The sequence below is a fragment of the Mytilus edulis genome, chromosome 11 (assembly GCF_963676685.1).
Source record: "Mytilus edulis chromosome 11, xbMytEdul2.2, whole genome shotgun sequence".
NCBI classification, from domain to species: Eukaryota; Metazoa; Mollusca; class Bivalvia; order Mytilida; family Mytilidae; genus Mytilus; species Mytilus edulis.
In genome coordinates this window covers 77927071-77939336 of record NC_092354.1, presented here as the reverse complement: position 1 = coordinate 77939336, position 12266 = coordinate 77927071, and positions in this window count along the sequence as shown.

The window sequence follows — 12266 nt, the reverse complement described above, 5'->3', positions numbered from 1 at the left end:
TTATTTGGATTTAAAACATATTAGGTAAGTCATTTCTTTATTTATATTAGTTAAGGTGTTCTAGAAATATCTTCTTTAAGAGTGTTTTATTTTTGGAGAAATTAAAGTTTGAAGCACTTGGACTGTAGTATATTCTTGTAGATTGTAGGATCTTACGTATTCTTCAAATTCAGATTTAAAGAGATTGAATACATTAGTAGATTTATTTCTTTGATTGGATACATAGTATGATTTGTAGATAGCAAATCCTATCAGTGTCAGAATTATATTGAATCCGATATACTCATTATCTGTTATTTTGTAGCCTATTACAATATCTTTTAAGTTAATGTTTTTATTAAAATTCATTTGAGATAAGATTTTATTAATGATTTCCCAAAATTCTTTTAGAAATTTACATTCGATAAAAAAATGTTGATACGTGTCTTTAAGTTGACAAAGTTGACAAAATGGACTAGTGTCGATTTTCCATTTGTAGAGATTTTCTCTATTTGGTAAAATGCAACTTATTAATTTCCATCTAAACATTTTAAGTTTATTCAGTTTTAAATGTTGGTGTATAAACTTAAACATATATTTGGTAAAATTATAATTTATTTCTAATTCATTTTTCCATTTATTTATGCCTATGTTTGGAGAGATTTTTTTTTGAACCAGCAATTGATACACGTTTTTGTTGCTTAAATTTTCAATTTCAATGTTTTCTTTGTTTATATTGATAGATAATCTGTTAACATTTACTTTTGATTTGATGGATTCTTCCGTAGTTAAAGCTTTTAGCCATGAAGTTGGAATTGAGTTTTTGACTTTTGAAATTTCTGCTATCCAATTTTTAGTGTTTCGCAGTTTTTTAAATATTTTATCTTGGGCAATTTTTCCTTTATCGTCAATAATATCGTTAATATAAATAAAATCACTGTGTATCCAGTTAAGCATAATAAGCGGCTTATTTTGAAATTTTATAAATTTATTACCCCATATAACTTGCTTTCTTATTTCGACAAAGTTTTTCAATTCTGTGTTGTTCGTTTCATGAAATAGAATCCAACTTTTTATTATTTCTAAGTAAAATTCTGGAATGTCCTTAGTTATGTAATCTAGTTTTTTTAAAGTTTGGTTGTTTAAATTCATTCTAAAAATGAGGAAATTTTCTCCTAATTTATTTAAAAATAGCTTTGGTATCAATGTCCAATTTTCTTGTTTTGCCTGTAGCAATCTAGAGACCCATCTTATTTTAAGAGAGGAGAAGTAGCTTTTTATGTCGGTCATTTTAAGCCCTCCCTGGTTGTAATCTGTTACCAAAGATATACCTATATGGTTCCACATTGGGTTTCCTCTTGGGCACATATTTGTTCGACACCTCTTTCGCCAAAAGAAGATATTTTTTGCCACTTTGTTTCTTTTTTCACCAAGTAATATAACTATATCTTTCGTTTAATTTTTTTGTTCTATCCCATCCCACTCCTAAACCGTTAGTTTTCCCGTTTGAATGGTTTTGAACTAGTTATTTTAGGGGCCCTTCATAGCTTGTTGTTCATAGAGCCAAGGCCCCGTGTTGAAGACCGTACTTTTGCCTATCATGATTTACCTTATGTTATTTGGATGGAGAGTTGTCTCATCGGCACTCATACCACATCTTCCTATATCTATCATATGGTCCAACCATACGCGTACAGTATGACCATATGAAAATACGCATATGGTCGTGACCATACGCGTATGGTCCCAATACTCATATGGTCAAGTACATAAGCATAGGCAATTTGAATTGAGACGTACATACATATATTGTATATAGATGAGGTGTATGTTCTTAAAAGAGTATACATCTTAGATATTCATGATCTATTTGTCTTGTATCTTGTATTATTTATTTTATTGTTTAAGAAATGCTACAACTGTGAGAATGAGTCTGATTATACAAATATAATAATTGGTCATACAGCAACTAAACACCATAACTTCCTTTCAGTAAAAGAAAAGGATATAAAAAGTAGAAAATATGACATTACATGTTGTTCTTGGTGTCGTTCGAAGCACTGGACAATCTAGCTGGTGATAGTACATGTTTTTTTTTGTAATTATTTTATTTTTGATGATGAAACATGTGAAATACATACTACAGTATTCGATACACATTTTAAAAATAAAGTAATACTTGATAAATCAATTAAGTCATATGGATATAATAAGATATATATATAAATATTACAAAAAGGTTTTGTTAATTAATCAAATAAATTAAATAAAAGCTCCTTCTAACATATGCCATTTCTGATCCATTTTTACTTTTTGTACAGGGGTTAAGAAACATACAGAGTATTTTTCTATATTAATCCAATATTTTAAATATTCTACCCCACCATATTTTGTGGGGGATATGTTCTTACATCTACATTTGTATATATAGTATTTGAATAACAACAAAATATTGTTAACTGTTTTACTGTTAACAAAATCCTCAGACACACCTAACATGACTTCTTTTGCACTGAAAGGCAGGAGAATGCCATAATTTTTAATCCAATCTATAACGGATAGCCAGAAGTTTTGTGATACATTACATTCCCAAAAAATGTGAAAAATATTTTCTTTAAATTCTGAACAAAAAGTACTAAGTTCAGTTTCTTTTAATTTACATTTCAATAAAAATGAATTACATGGTAGAATCCTATGAACAATCTTAAATTGAAAGTTTTGCAAAAAAGAGTTTCTGGTTATAATGAAGGGCATGGAATAAATAGCATTCCAATCCTCAATCTGCATATTTAAATCTCTTTCCCATTTTTCACGGGAAGATAAGGATAATACTTTACTATCCTCCAAAAATAATGTATAGAAAAATTTACAAGATTTTGGTTCCTTTTTAACTTTATCTATTAATTTATTTTCAATAATTTCCAGTTTTGAACTACCTTCTATTATACTTTTCCATCTCTTTGGAATCGCACTTAAAATACTATAAAATTCTACAAAATTAGTATTGATATCATACTTTTTTTTTAAATTCATCATATGAGAATAATGTATTATTATCTGACATCAGATCATTAATGAAGAATATACTATTTTCAACATATTTGAACCTCAAAATCATCTTGCCATCCATTTTGATGTTCGGATTCAGCCATATGGACTGGGTCAAAATTTCAGTATTGTTTTCAGCTTGAAGCTTATTTTTTAACTTGGAAAAATTTACCAGGATATCATGCCAAAATGGATTAACTTTTTCCGCTAAATAAAGTAAACCTTCTTGACTTAAGTGTAAAATCTTGTCCCCCCCAAATTTTTGTATATAACTAAGTAGCAAGACTTTCCAAGGAGAGTAATTTTGGGGATCTAATAATTTATACAGCCAAGACATTTTTACACTATAGCAAAAATAATAAATATTAGGCATCTTAAGACCACCATCACAGTGTTCGGACATTATCACTGCCCTTTTCACTTTATCAGGTTTTCCTTTCCATAAGAAGTTAAAAAATATATTCTGAATCTCCTTCAAAACCCCTTCTGGCGGGTTAGGAAGGACAGTCAGAACTTGAACCAAAATGGGAAGTGCTATAGTCTTAATAACTACAACCCTCCCAATCTATGTTAGTTCTCTATAAGCCCAAGTATTGAGTAATGACTTGATACTGTTTATCTTGGGTGTAAAATTACATAGGGTTTTATCCATTTTAGCAAGCTCAAACCATATACCTAGTAGTTTAAACCTCCCAGAATGGTTCCATACAAGATTTTTTTCTGGCAAAAGTTTTTCCATACTACCCTTTTTTGACCCAATCCATACGGCTTCGGTTTTGTCAACATTACACCTAAGTCCAGCACATTCTGAAAATTTATCAAACAAGTATAAACACTGATTTAGGGATTTTTGGTCACCATCCAGGACTACGGAAGAATCATCAGCGTATTGACTCAACAGAAATTCAGAGTCATTAATTGTTACACCCGCAACATCAGGGTCATTTTTAATAGCTGCACTTAGTAATTCTAGCACTAAAATAAATAGGTAAGGAGACAGAGGATCCCCTTGACGGACCCCCCTTTTTAATGAAAAAAATTCAGAAATATAACCATTATTTAACACTGCACTAGAAGCATCACAGTAGCAAGCCTTAATCCAATTTATAAATGTATGGTCAAAGCCATAAAACTGCAAAGCCTCATATATAAAGGACCATTCGACTGTGTCGAAAGCTTTTTCAAAATCAACTAAAAGTAAAAGTCCAGGAATGTCGTCTTCTTCCATCTTTTCCATCAAATCATAAATAAATCTAGTGCATTCGCCAATATACCTACCTTTAAGAAAACCTTTATTTGTTTGACTAATTATGTTTACCAAGACCTTTTTAAATCTATTTGCTAGACTAGCTGTAGCTATCTTATAGTCTACACACAGCAGTGTGATAGGTCGCCAGTTCTTAAGATAAAACTTTGACTTACCTTCCTTTGGTATACAGGTAATGAGTCCCTGTCTTTGAGTGATAGAGAACTTTCCATACTCTAAAGCCTCATTTAAACATCTTACTAGTGGTAATTTAATATCATTCCAAAATTTTTTATAAAACTCAACAGTGAATCCATCTATACCAGGTGATTTAGAGTTCTTCATATGTTTAAGAGAAGACAGACATTCCTGTACTGATAAAGGTCCTTCACATGATTCCACCTCTTCCTCAATAGGTTTTGTAATAAAAGGATTGTCATGTTGAAGAAATGTGCTCCTGTGAGTCTCAAGTAACAATGGGTTAGAAATAGTATACAATTTTTTATAAAACTGTTTTTGTTCATTTCTAATAATACATGGATCCATTATCTCAGATTCGTCCTCCAGAATAAGTTTGGGAATAATTTTTTCTGTATAATGTTTTTTTTCCAAATTACAAAAATAGTTACTTCCCTTTTCCCCCTCTACTTGCCATCTTGCCTTTGCTCTTGTAATTATTCCTTTAACATTTTTTTCTCTTATTACTTTTAATTCTAGTTCCAACCCTTCCCTTTCTTGGTGTACTGATGGCAAGTTATTCTCTACGAGTTTTTTTTATCTAATAATGATATCTTGTATAATAATTCTTTTTCTTTATTATTTTGTTCCTTTTTCCGGGAAGACGAAAATGAGATTGCAGATCCACGAACTTTCATCTTAATCATATCCCATAAAAGCTGATAGCTTATATTAAACTGTTTATCCTCTGTCTCAATATCAATAGATGGATCAGACTCATATTCTTCAATGACAGTTTTGATATCCCCTTTAACTTTTTCAATAAACTCAGTTTCCTTCAATAGACTATTATTAAATTTCCATGTACCCTTCCCTCTAATCTGGCTTGAAAATTTTAAATTAATAAGTACTGGAGAATGATCCGATCTATAACTTATTCCTATATCTGATGAAATTACAAATGCTTCTACATCAGAGGTAATCATGAAGTAGTCCAAACGACTTTGTTTGCGATTTGGACCCCGCCATGAGTACCTCTTTTCAAAAGGGTGTTGCAGGCGCCATATATCTAATAAATCAAGGTCATGCATAACCTCATGTATCTTAGCTTTTGACTGGGGGTTATTTTCATTTCTATAATATAATGTGTCCATCTCATAATCTTGAACAACGTTCCAATCACCCACCACTACAATTGACGAGTTGCCAAAGTGGGATATTTTGTTTTTTATGTTGTCAAAAAAGGCTGGTTCATCATTATTCGGTCCATATATTGCTGCCAAAGTTATACGATAGTCCTGAATGGTGATATCTAATATAACAAAATTACCGGACAAGTCTATAGTTTCCCCATGGATTTTAAATTCAAAAGTATTTCTGAAAAGAACAGCTACCCCTCTACTTTTACTAGAAAAAGAACTAAATTTCCCCACATATCCCCATTCATGCAGCCATTGTTTTTCTTTTTCAGATGTGCTATGGGTGTCTACTAATATAATTATATCATATAAGTCCTTATATTTTGTAAATATATCAATTCTTTTGACTGTTTCTGATAAACCCCTGCAGTTTACACTACCAATAGTTATAGTCGACATAATATTATCAAGTGGTTAAACAAGAATAGCTTAAATAATAATAAATATAAATATCTATAAGCCCAATATATCCAAGCAGTATGAACAAACCATACACATGTGCATCTATATGTAAAAGTGTTTTTCCAATGTTTCAATTTTTTACTTAGAGTTACCCCCAACCCCCTAAAAAAAAGTGTCGAGAGCATCATAGTATAAATAAAATGAGTAAATATTTTTGTGCTAAAGTAAAACTGAAATATATATCAAAAAAGTTCTGTGAAACTTCATTTTGTACCTCGATTTGCACGTTTTAATTTTAAATTTGTGTATTGTTCGATTTTACGAGAGAAGATGTATAACAAAGAATAGCATATAATAATAGTCAACATGCTAATTTATAATCACCATGCTAAATAAAAGAAAATAAAGTAACGAAAAAAAGAAACAAAAAAACCCACAAGAACAACAGAGCATTTTTACCAACACAGGTACATGCATTCATACAATTGAAGAAGAAAAACATAAAAAAAAACACATACAAATATACACATGCACCTTTAAATCCTGTTACACGAACAACCATCTATATATACAATTGAATTAAAATTGCTGACCCCATCTTAACTGTACATGCATCTCTTATTTCAGTGTTACATGTATATTGTATTTATCAAGAGTGAAACTAGCACTTAAACATTTATTGTATGATAAAATGTATTGGCAAGTGTTTCATTTTATAAGTGTTTGTTTATTACTCTCACGCTTATGTGCAGCGATTACTCTGAGGTAGTACTAGGACAAATTTATAGTTATAATTTATAGGTCTAAGAGACATTTTTTAACGGTTCATTATTCACACAGAGAACAGATAAGATTTTACTTCTATTTCCAGGAGGAGATGGTGTTCGGTGTATTTTTTCATATCAGTGAAGTGGCCCGGAAGTTTTTAAATCGAAGACCAGATTGAAAACCGATTACTTCTTACCAAAAATATGTGTATTTCAAATGTGCAGTTTTTGTTAAATTCTCTACCGGAAGTTTTGAAACGGATAGAAAAATTAAAGACGAATACGGAAATAGACCTTAAATTCCGGAAAATAAATAAATTAGGTATGCCACTCCCTGAATATACAGGCTACAATGCACTTTGGTGTTGAAACAATAAAAAAAAAGAACAACATTTCTACAAGATATCAACAAATAATAAACGACAATAAACAAATTTGAATAAAAGTAATGTAAGAACCGGTCCGTTATACGAGCTATTCTTATGAGCTCAGTTTCTGCCTTATGTTGTCATCAATGTCAAAACGATGCCGGTCCCCCTTGCTGTCAGTGCCATATATGTGACCGTTGAAATACCACGCACTGTTGACATCCTCATGCAGGTATAGTCTATTTAGTAGCCCTTGGTTCAATTTTGTAACATCGTCAGAGATGCGAACTTCTAACTTTTCATTGATAAGTTTTCTATTTCGCAAAATAGAGATTTTCGATTCCATGCGCATAAATTTAACAAGAATTGGTCTAGGTTTGCCGTTTTTTCCTGGTATCCTGTGAGCTGCTACAATCTCTGATGGTTCAATTTTTACACCCAGTCTACTTATCACTTGAAAAAAGCTATGAGGCAGTCTTTCCCCCTTTTTTTCTGGAAAGTCAAATATTTTAATATTTTTTTTCCTTGAGTATTGTTCATTCCAGTTTGACAATTCCATTGCTTCGGTTGCACGTTTTCCCGTATTTTCAATCTCTTCTTTCAAAAGCCTGTTTTCTTTGTGTAGGTTTGCGTTTTTTTCTAAAATATTCGCATTGTCAAATTCTACACTGTCTATTCTTTTACTTAGTCTAGATACCTCTGACTTAAAGTGCTGTTCTACCTTTTCTTTATTAGTTTGAATTTCAACCATCATTTCTTTTTTAAGTTCTTTTTTCATCTCTTTTTTCATTTGGGCAAGCAAGCTTGTAACTGTTTTAGTGACAATCATTTTAACATCTTCTTTTTTCAATATGTTTTTCATTTAATTCCTTATCTCATTTAATTCGGTTTCGATGCATAAACCATGATCGCCATCGCTAGATAAACATGTATGCGGACGTTTTGCAGATTTTGGTTTTGCAGGTGTTGAGTCATTAAATACAGAGTCATCATTTTCCTGTGTAGCAGAGAGTTTGCCAACAACAAAGCTCGTAATTTGTTGTTGTTGTGTCATTCTCGGCTTACGAGATATTTTAATGTTAATGTATGAACAATATATAGCTATTGTATAAGACTTGCTTTGTTTACAAACAATTATTATATTCTACCGTGAGCTTTATTTACTCAATTAAGTCACTACCAATATCTATATTTAGAATGTTTTTTCTTTTGTCCGAACTTCAAATGGCTATTAAAGTATCTTTCTTTGGTAAATGCATCAAAATTATTATTCAGAAAGACTCACATATTATTACTTGAGTTTCTAAAGTCCAAGAAAAATCATATACAGAACTGTAAAACTTCAAACTAGCACAAAAACATCGGAGCGTCAATACCCTCGACTAACCAAAGACGCCATATTTCTTTTCGGTGATAGTACATGTTATACACATTTTGTATTTGTCTATCACTGCTAAAGGATCATATTTAGGCTAATGAACTACATGTATTCATTTCATTGTTGATTTTATCTGAAATTTTATTCAAATTTTGTGTTTAATGGCAATAAAAATGGGATGAATTAAGTGTGTGTGTTTTTATTTTTTTTTATTAACATGTTTCTATTATTCATCTTCGGAGTTCACCACAAGAAATATTATTAACTGTACAATCAAAAGTAGCATGAAATGAAGTTAAAATGAATATGAGATCCCCGAATTGTGTTCTAGACACCGTTTTGTTAAAGATCAAGTTATTATTTCTACATGAACACTGGCAAATAGTTGTATAACGCTCTCCAAACAGAATATTTGCATTAAATTGAAAAAAAGATTAATTTTGATATGTTTTTGATGACTTTTTTGGAATATATGATATTTTCATTCACTTAATTACTGTTATAAACTAGAAAATAATAATTTTGTAAAGTCTACAATACCTTAAATTTTCTGTAAAAAACTCGGACCATTTGTCTAAAAACCCGGACAAATTCACAGTTGCTCTCGAAAAAACCCGGACAATAACAAACACTGATTTATTTATGAAATATATAGGAAAATGAGCTTCTTTGTTGATCAAAACATATATAGTTTTCAATATAAGATGGGTAGTAGTGTTTAAAACTGTTATAATTACGAAATATCCGTTAATTGAACTTATCGCATCTTTTATCACTCGAAAAAGCCCGAACTACACTCGCAAAAAAATGGACCAAATCACTCGAAAAACCACGATCCTAGCCGGACACTATACCTACCGGGATGATTACTATAGTGTTATATATAGAATCTAAAGAAAGTTGTCATTTTCTAACTTAAGGAGGTTGCTTTATATACTATGTTATATATACGAATATATATATACAACTCGTCTTAACATCAACCCAACAATGTTAGATCTGTAATTAGCTTTGGCAACTTTTTTGTTCTTCAGCTACAACAGATATATCCATCGGATCACCAGCAGTGGTGGTGATACATGGCTGTTTACATTACGTATAAACAACTCGTCTAAACATCAACCCAACAATGTTAGATCTGTAAATTTGCTTTAGCAATTTTTTTCTTCCCTCGCAGGGATTCGAACCCATGCTACCGATATAACGTGACACCAAATCGTCTGCACTGTAGCCGTTTTGATCAGCTTGTTTTATATTTATTTGATTGTGATTTATATATATGTAAATGTTGATAATGAGGTTACGTAATATAATGTTTATCGTGAAATTTTCGGTTCAATACCATATTTAATATGCAATTGTTATTTCAAATTGTTGTTCAACTTACTAGTCAGGGGAAGTAACTTTTGTTAAAACAGTTCCTTAATTGATGAAATACAATAGATAGATACACAAAAATAGGACTATGTTGGTTAAGATTAGGTCGAGTATTATTCAGACTAGGTTGAATATTGTTGTTTATTCTTAGGTTTTCTATGATGTGTCATGTGTGCTGTTGTTTGTTTGTCTTTTTCATTGTTAGCCATTGCGTTGTCAGTTTGTTTTAGATTTATGAGTTTGACTGTCCCTTCGGTATCTTTTGTCCCTCTTTTGATCAACTAAGTCGAGTATGGTTCAAACTAGGTAGAGCATGGTTCAGTCAAGGTCGAACATGGTTTAGACTAGGTCGAGCATACTTTAGATGCATATAAAATGGTGAAGTACTTGTCGAGTAAAGGTTGAGTATAAGTTTAGACGGAAAAGTATGGACCAGATTACAGTCGAGTATTATAAAATCAATTTTAGCCTCATTAAGACTGGTCGACTAAAAATCAGTACAGTCGAGAACAGATATAGGCAATTTCAGACTTTAACTGGTATGTCGTGATAGCTCACAATTTGTTATAATCTACATGGTCATATATTTCAAATGTTTTGTTTTATAATACGCCTTAAGCTTAAACCGTTTCTGCTTTGAGCGTTTCCCATTAAAGTATACCTACAGAGCAGCACATGGAATAACCGTGGGTTGTTTGATTTTTGGTATACTGTTATGTGTTTATATAGGTTCATACCATGGCATTGTGAGTTTAGATACGACTTATATGTTTAAGTGTGTTTGGTATCTTTTACCTCTTCTGAAGACGGGACACACGTTTGCAATCATCATTTCAATCCTGCTAGTTTTTTTACATTAATTATATATTGTACATGTAATATGTTGGTACTGTCATTGAATTGTTAATTTTCCCCATGGATAAACTAATAAGGACGCATTTGGACTGTCAAAGGTAAACGTTCTGTCTTTAAATACACCATTTGTTGGATTAGAAAAAAAAATGATTATTTGCATTGAGCGTTTAATAACATTTATCATGTAAACCATGCTTTTCATACAAACAGAGAAACGGAAAGGTTGTATTGGTATTGTTCATTTTTCCGTATGAATTTAAACTACGTAGGTCTTTTGAGAAGATGTGTGGAGGATACAAGAAATGATTTTACCAGGACATGTACATCTCATTAAACTTTTTTCTTTTCAAATTTCTTTGATATATATTTTTTTTCTCAATCATTAATAACAGAGAAATTGAAATAATATGCATTTTGTTCGTAAAACATAGAAAACCACAAATTTACCAAATTGACAGCATGGTAAATTTGACAAGAAAAGCATTAAAATATGATAAAACTTTCTTTTATTAACACCTATCGTTAGTTTTTTAAAGTCAAATTTATTCAGATTGTTCCACATCATCTTTATCAATTTATTGAAATTATGGAAAAAAATTTATTTGGGGAACTGTGATTATTTTCAGGATAATAAATCCAAAATGGGTAAAAAAGTTATGAAAAACGGGAAAAATAACAAAATTGGTTACTTTCAAAGGGAGTAGCAAAGCAATAAGTGAACCACCATATGATTTTGTCTTCACCAATATTTTGTTCAGTCACATACCCAAAAATCAGGTTTATAAAGAAAAAAGGTTTAATTCTAAAAATGTTAAGCTCCTCAGAGGTGTATATTCTAAACACTTAACATGTCAAAATATCTCTATGATTTTTACTTCTGTGCAATTGCGTCTTTTTCTACTGAAAACCTTTTTTTTCAATTTCAATACATACACTTAAAAAATATTTTTTTGTGTATTATTCTTTCGTTCATATCTTTTGTGTAACTAATTACAATATACTTATCTATTTGGGACATACCACTTACTTGAACCTGAAACAAAACAAATAAAAATGCAATCTTAAATAAGTATAAAGAAACATCACTTTGTAAATATGGCTAACTATTGTTTTGAAGTGTTAATGATTTTTAGATTTAACTTTAAAAATGTGCTTATATCGAGTTACATTATTTTATTTGTATCCATACAGTCCCAATAAAGAATAGTATGTGCAAAACAATACTATGAGGTTTGTTGTAAGAGAAAATTAAATTATTTATACAATCATCACATTTTATTTGATATGCTTCTTGTAGCTAGATATACAAATACAGGTACATAGAGACCGTCTGGCGTTTCTTTACAATGGCACACATTTTGACAGAGTTCAGTTCATTCAATAATTAAATTAGTCCATGTGTTTAGTAGTTTTTGATATTTGTTGATTATGTTGATAGAAAAGAGCAGACCTCTCTTTATTAATTTTCTT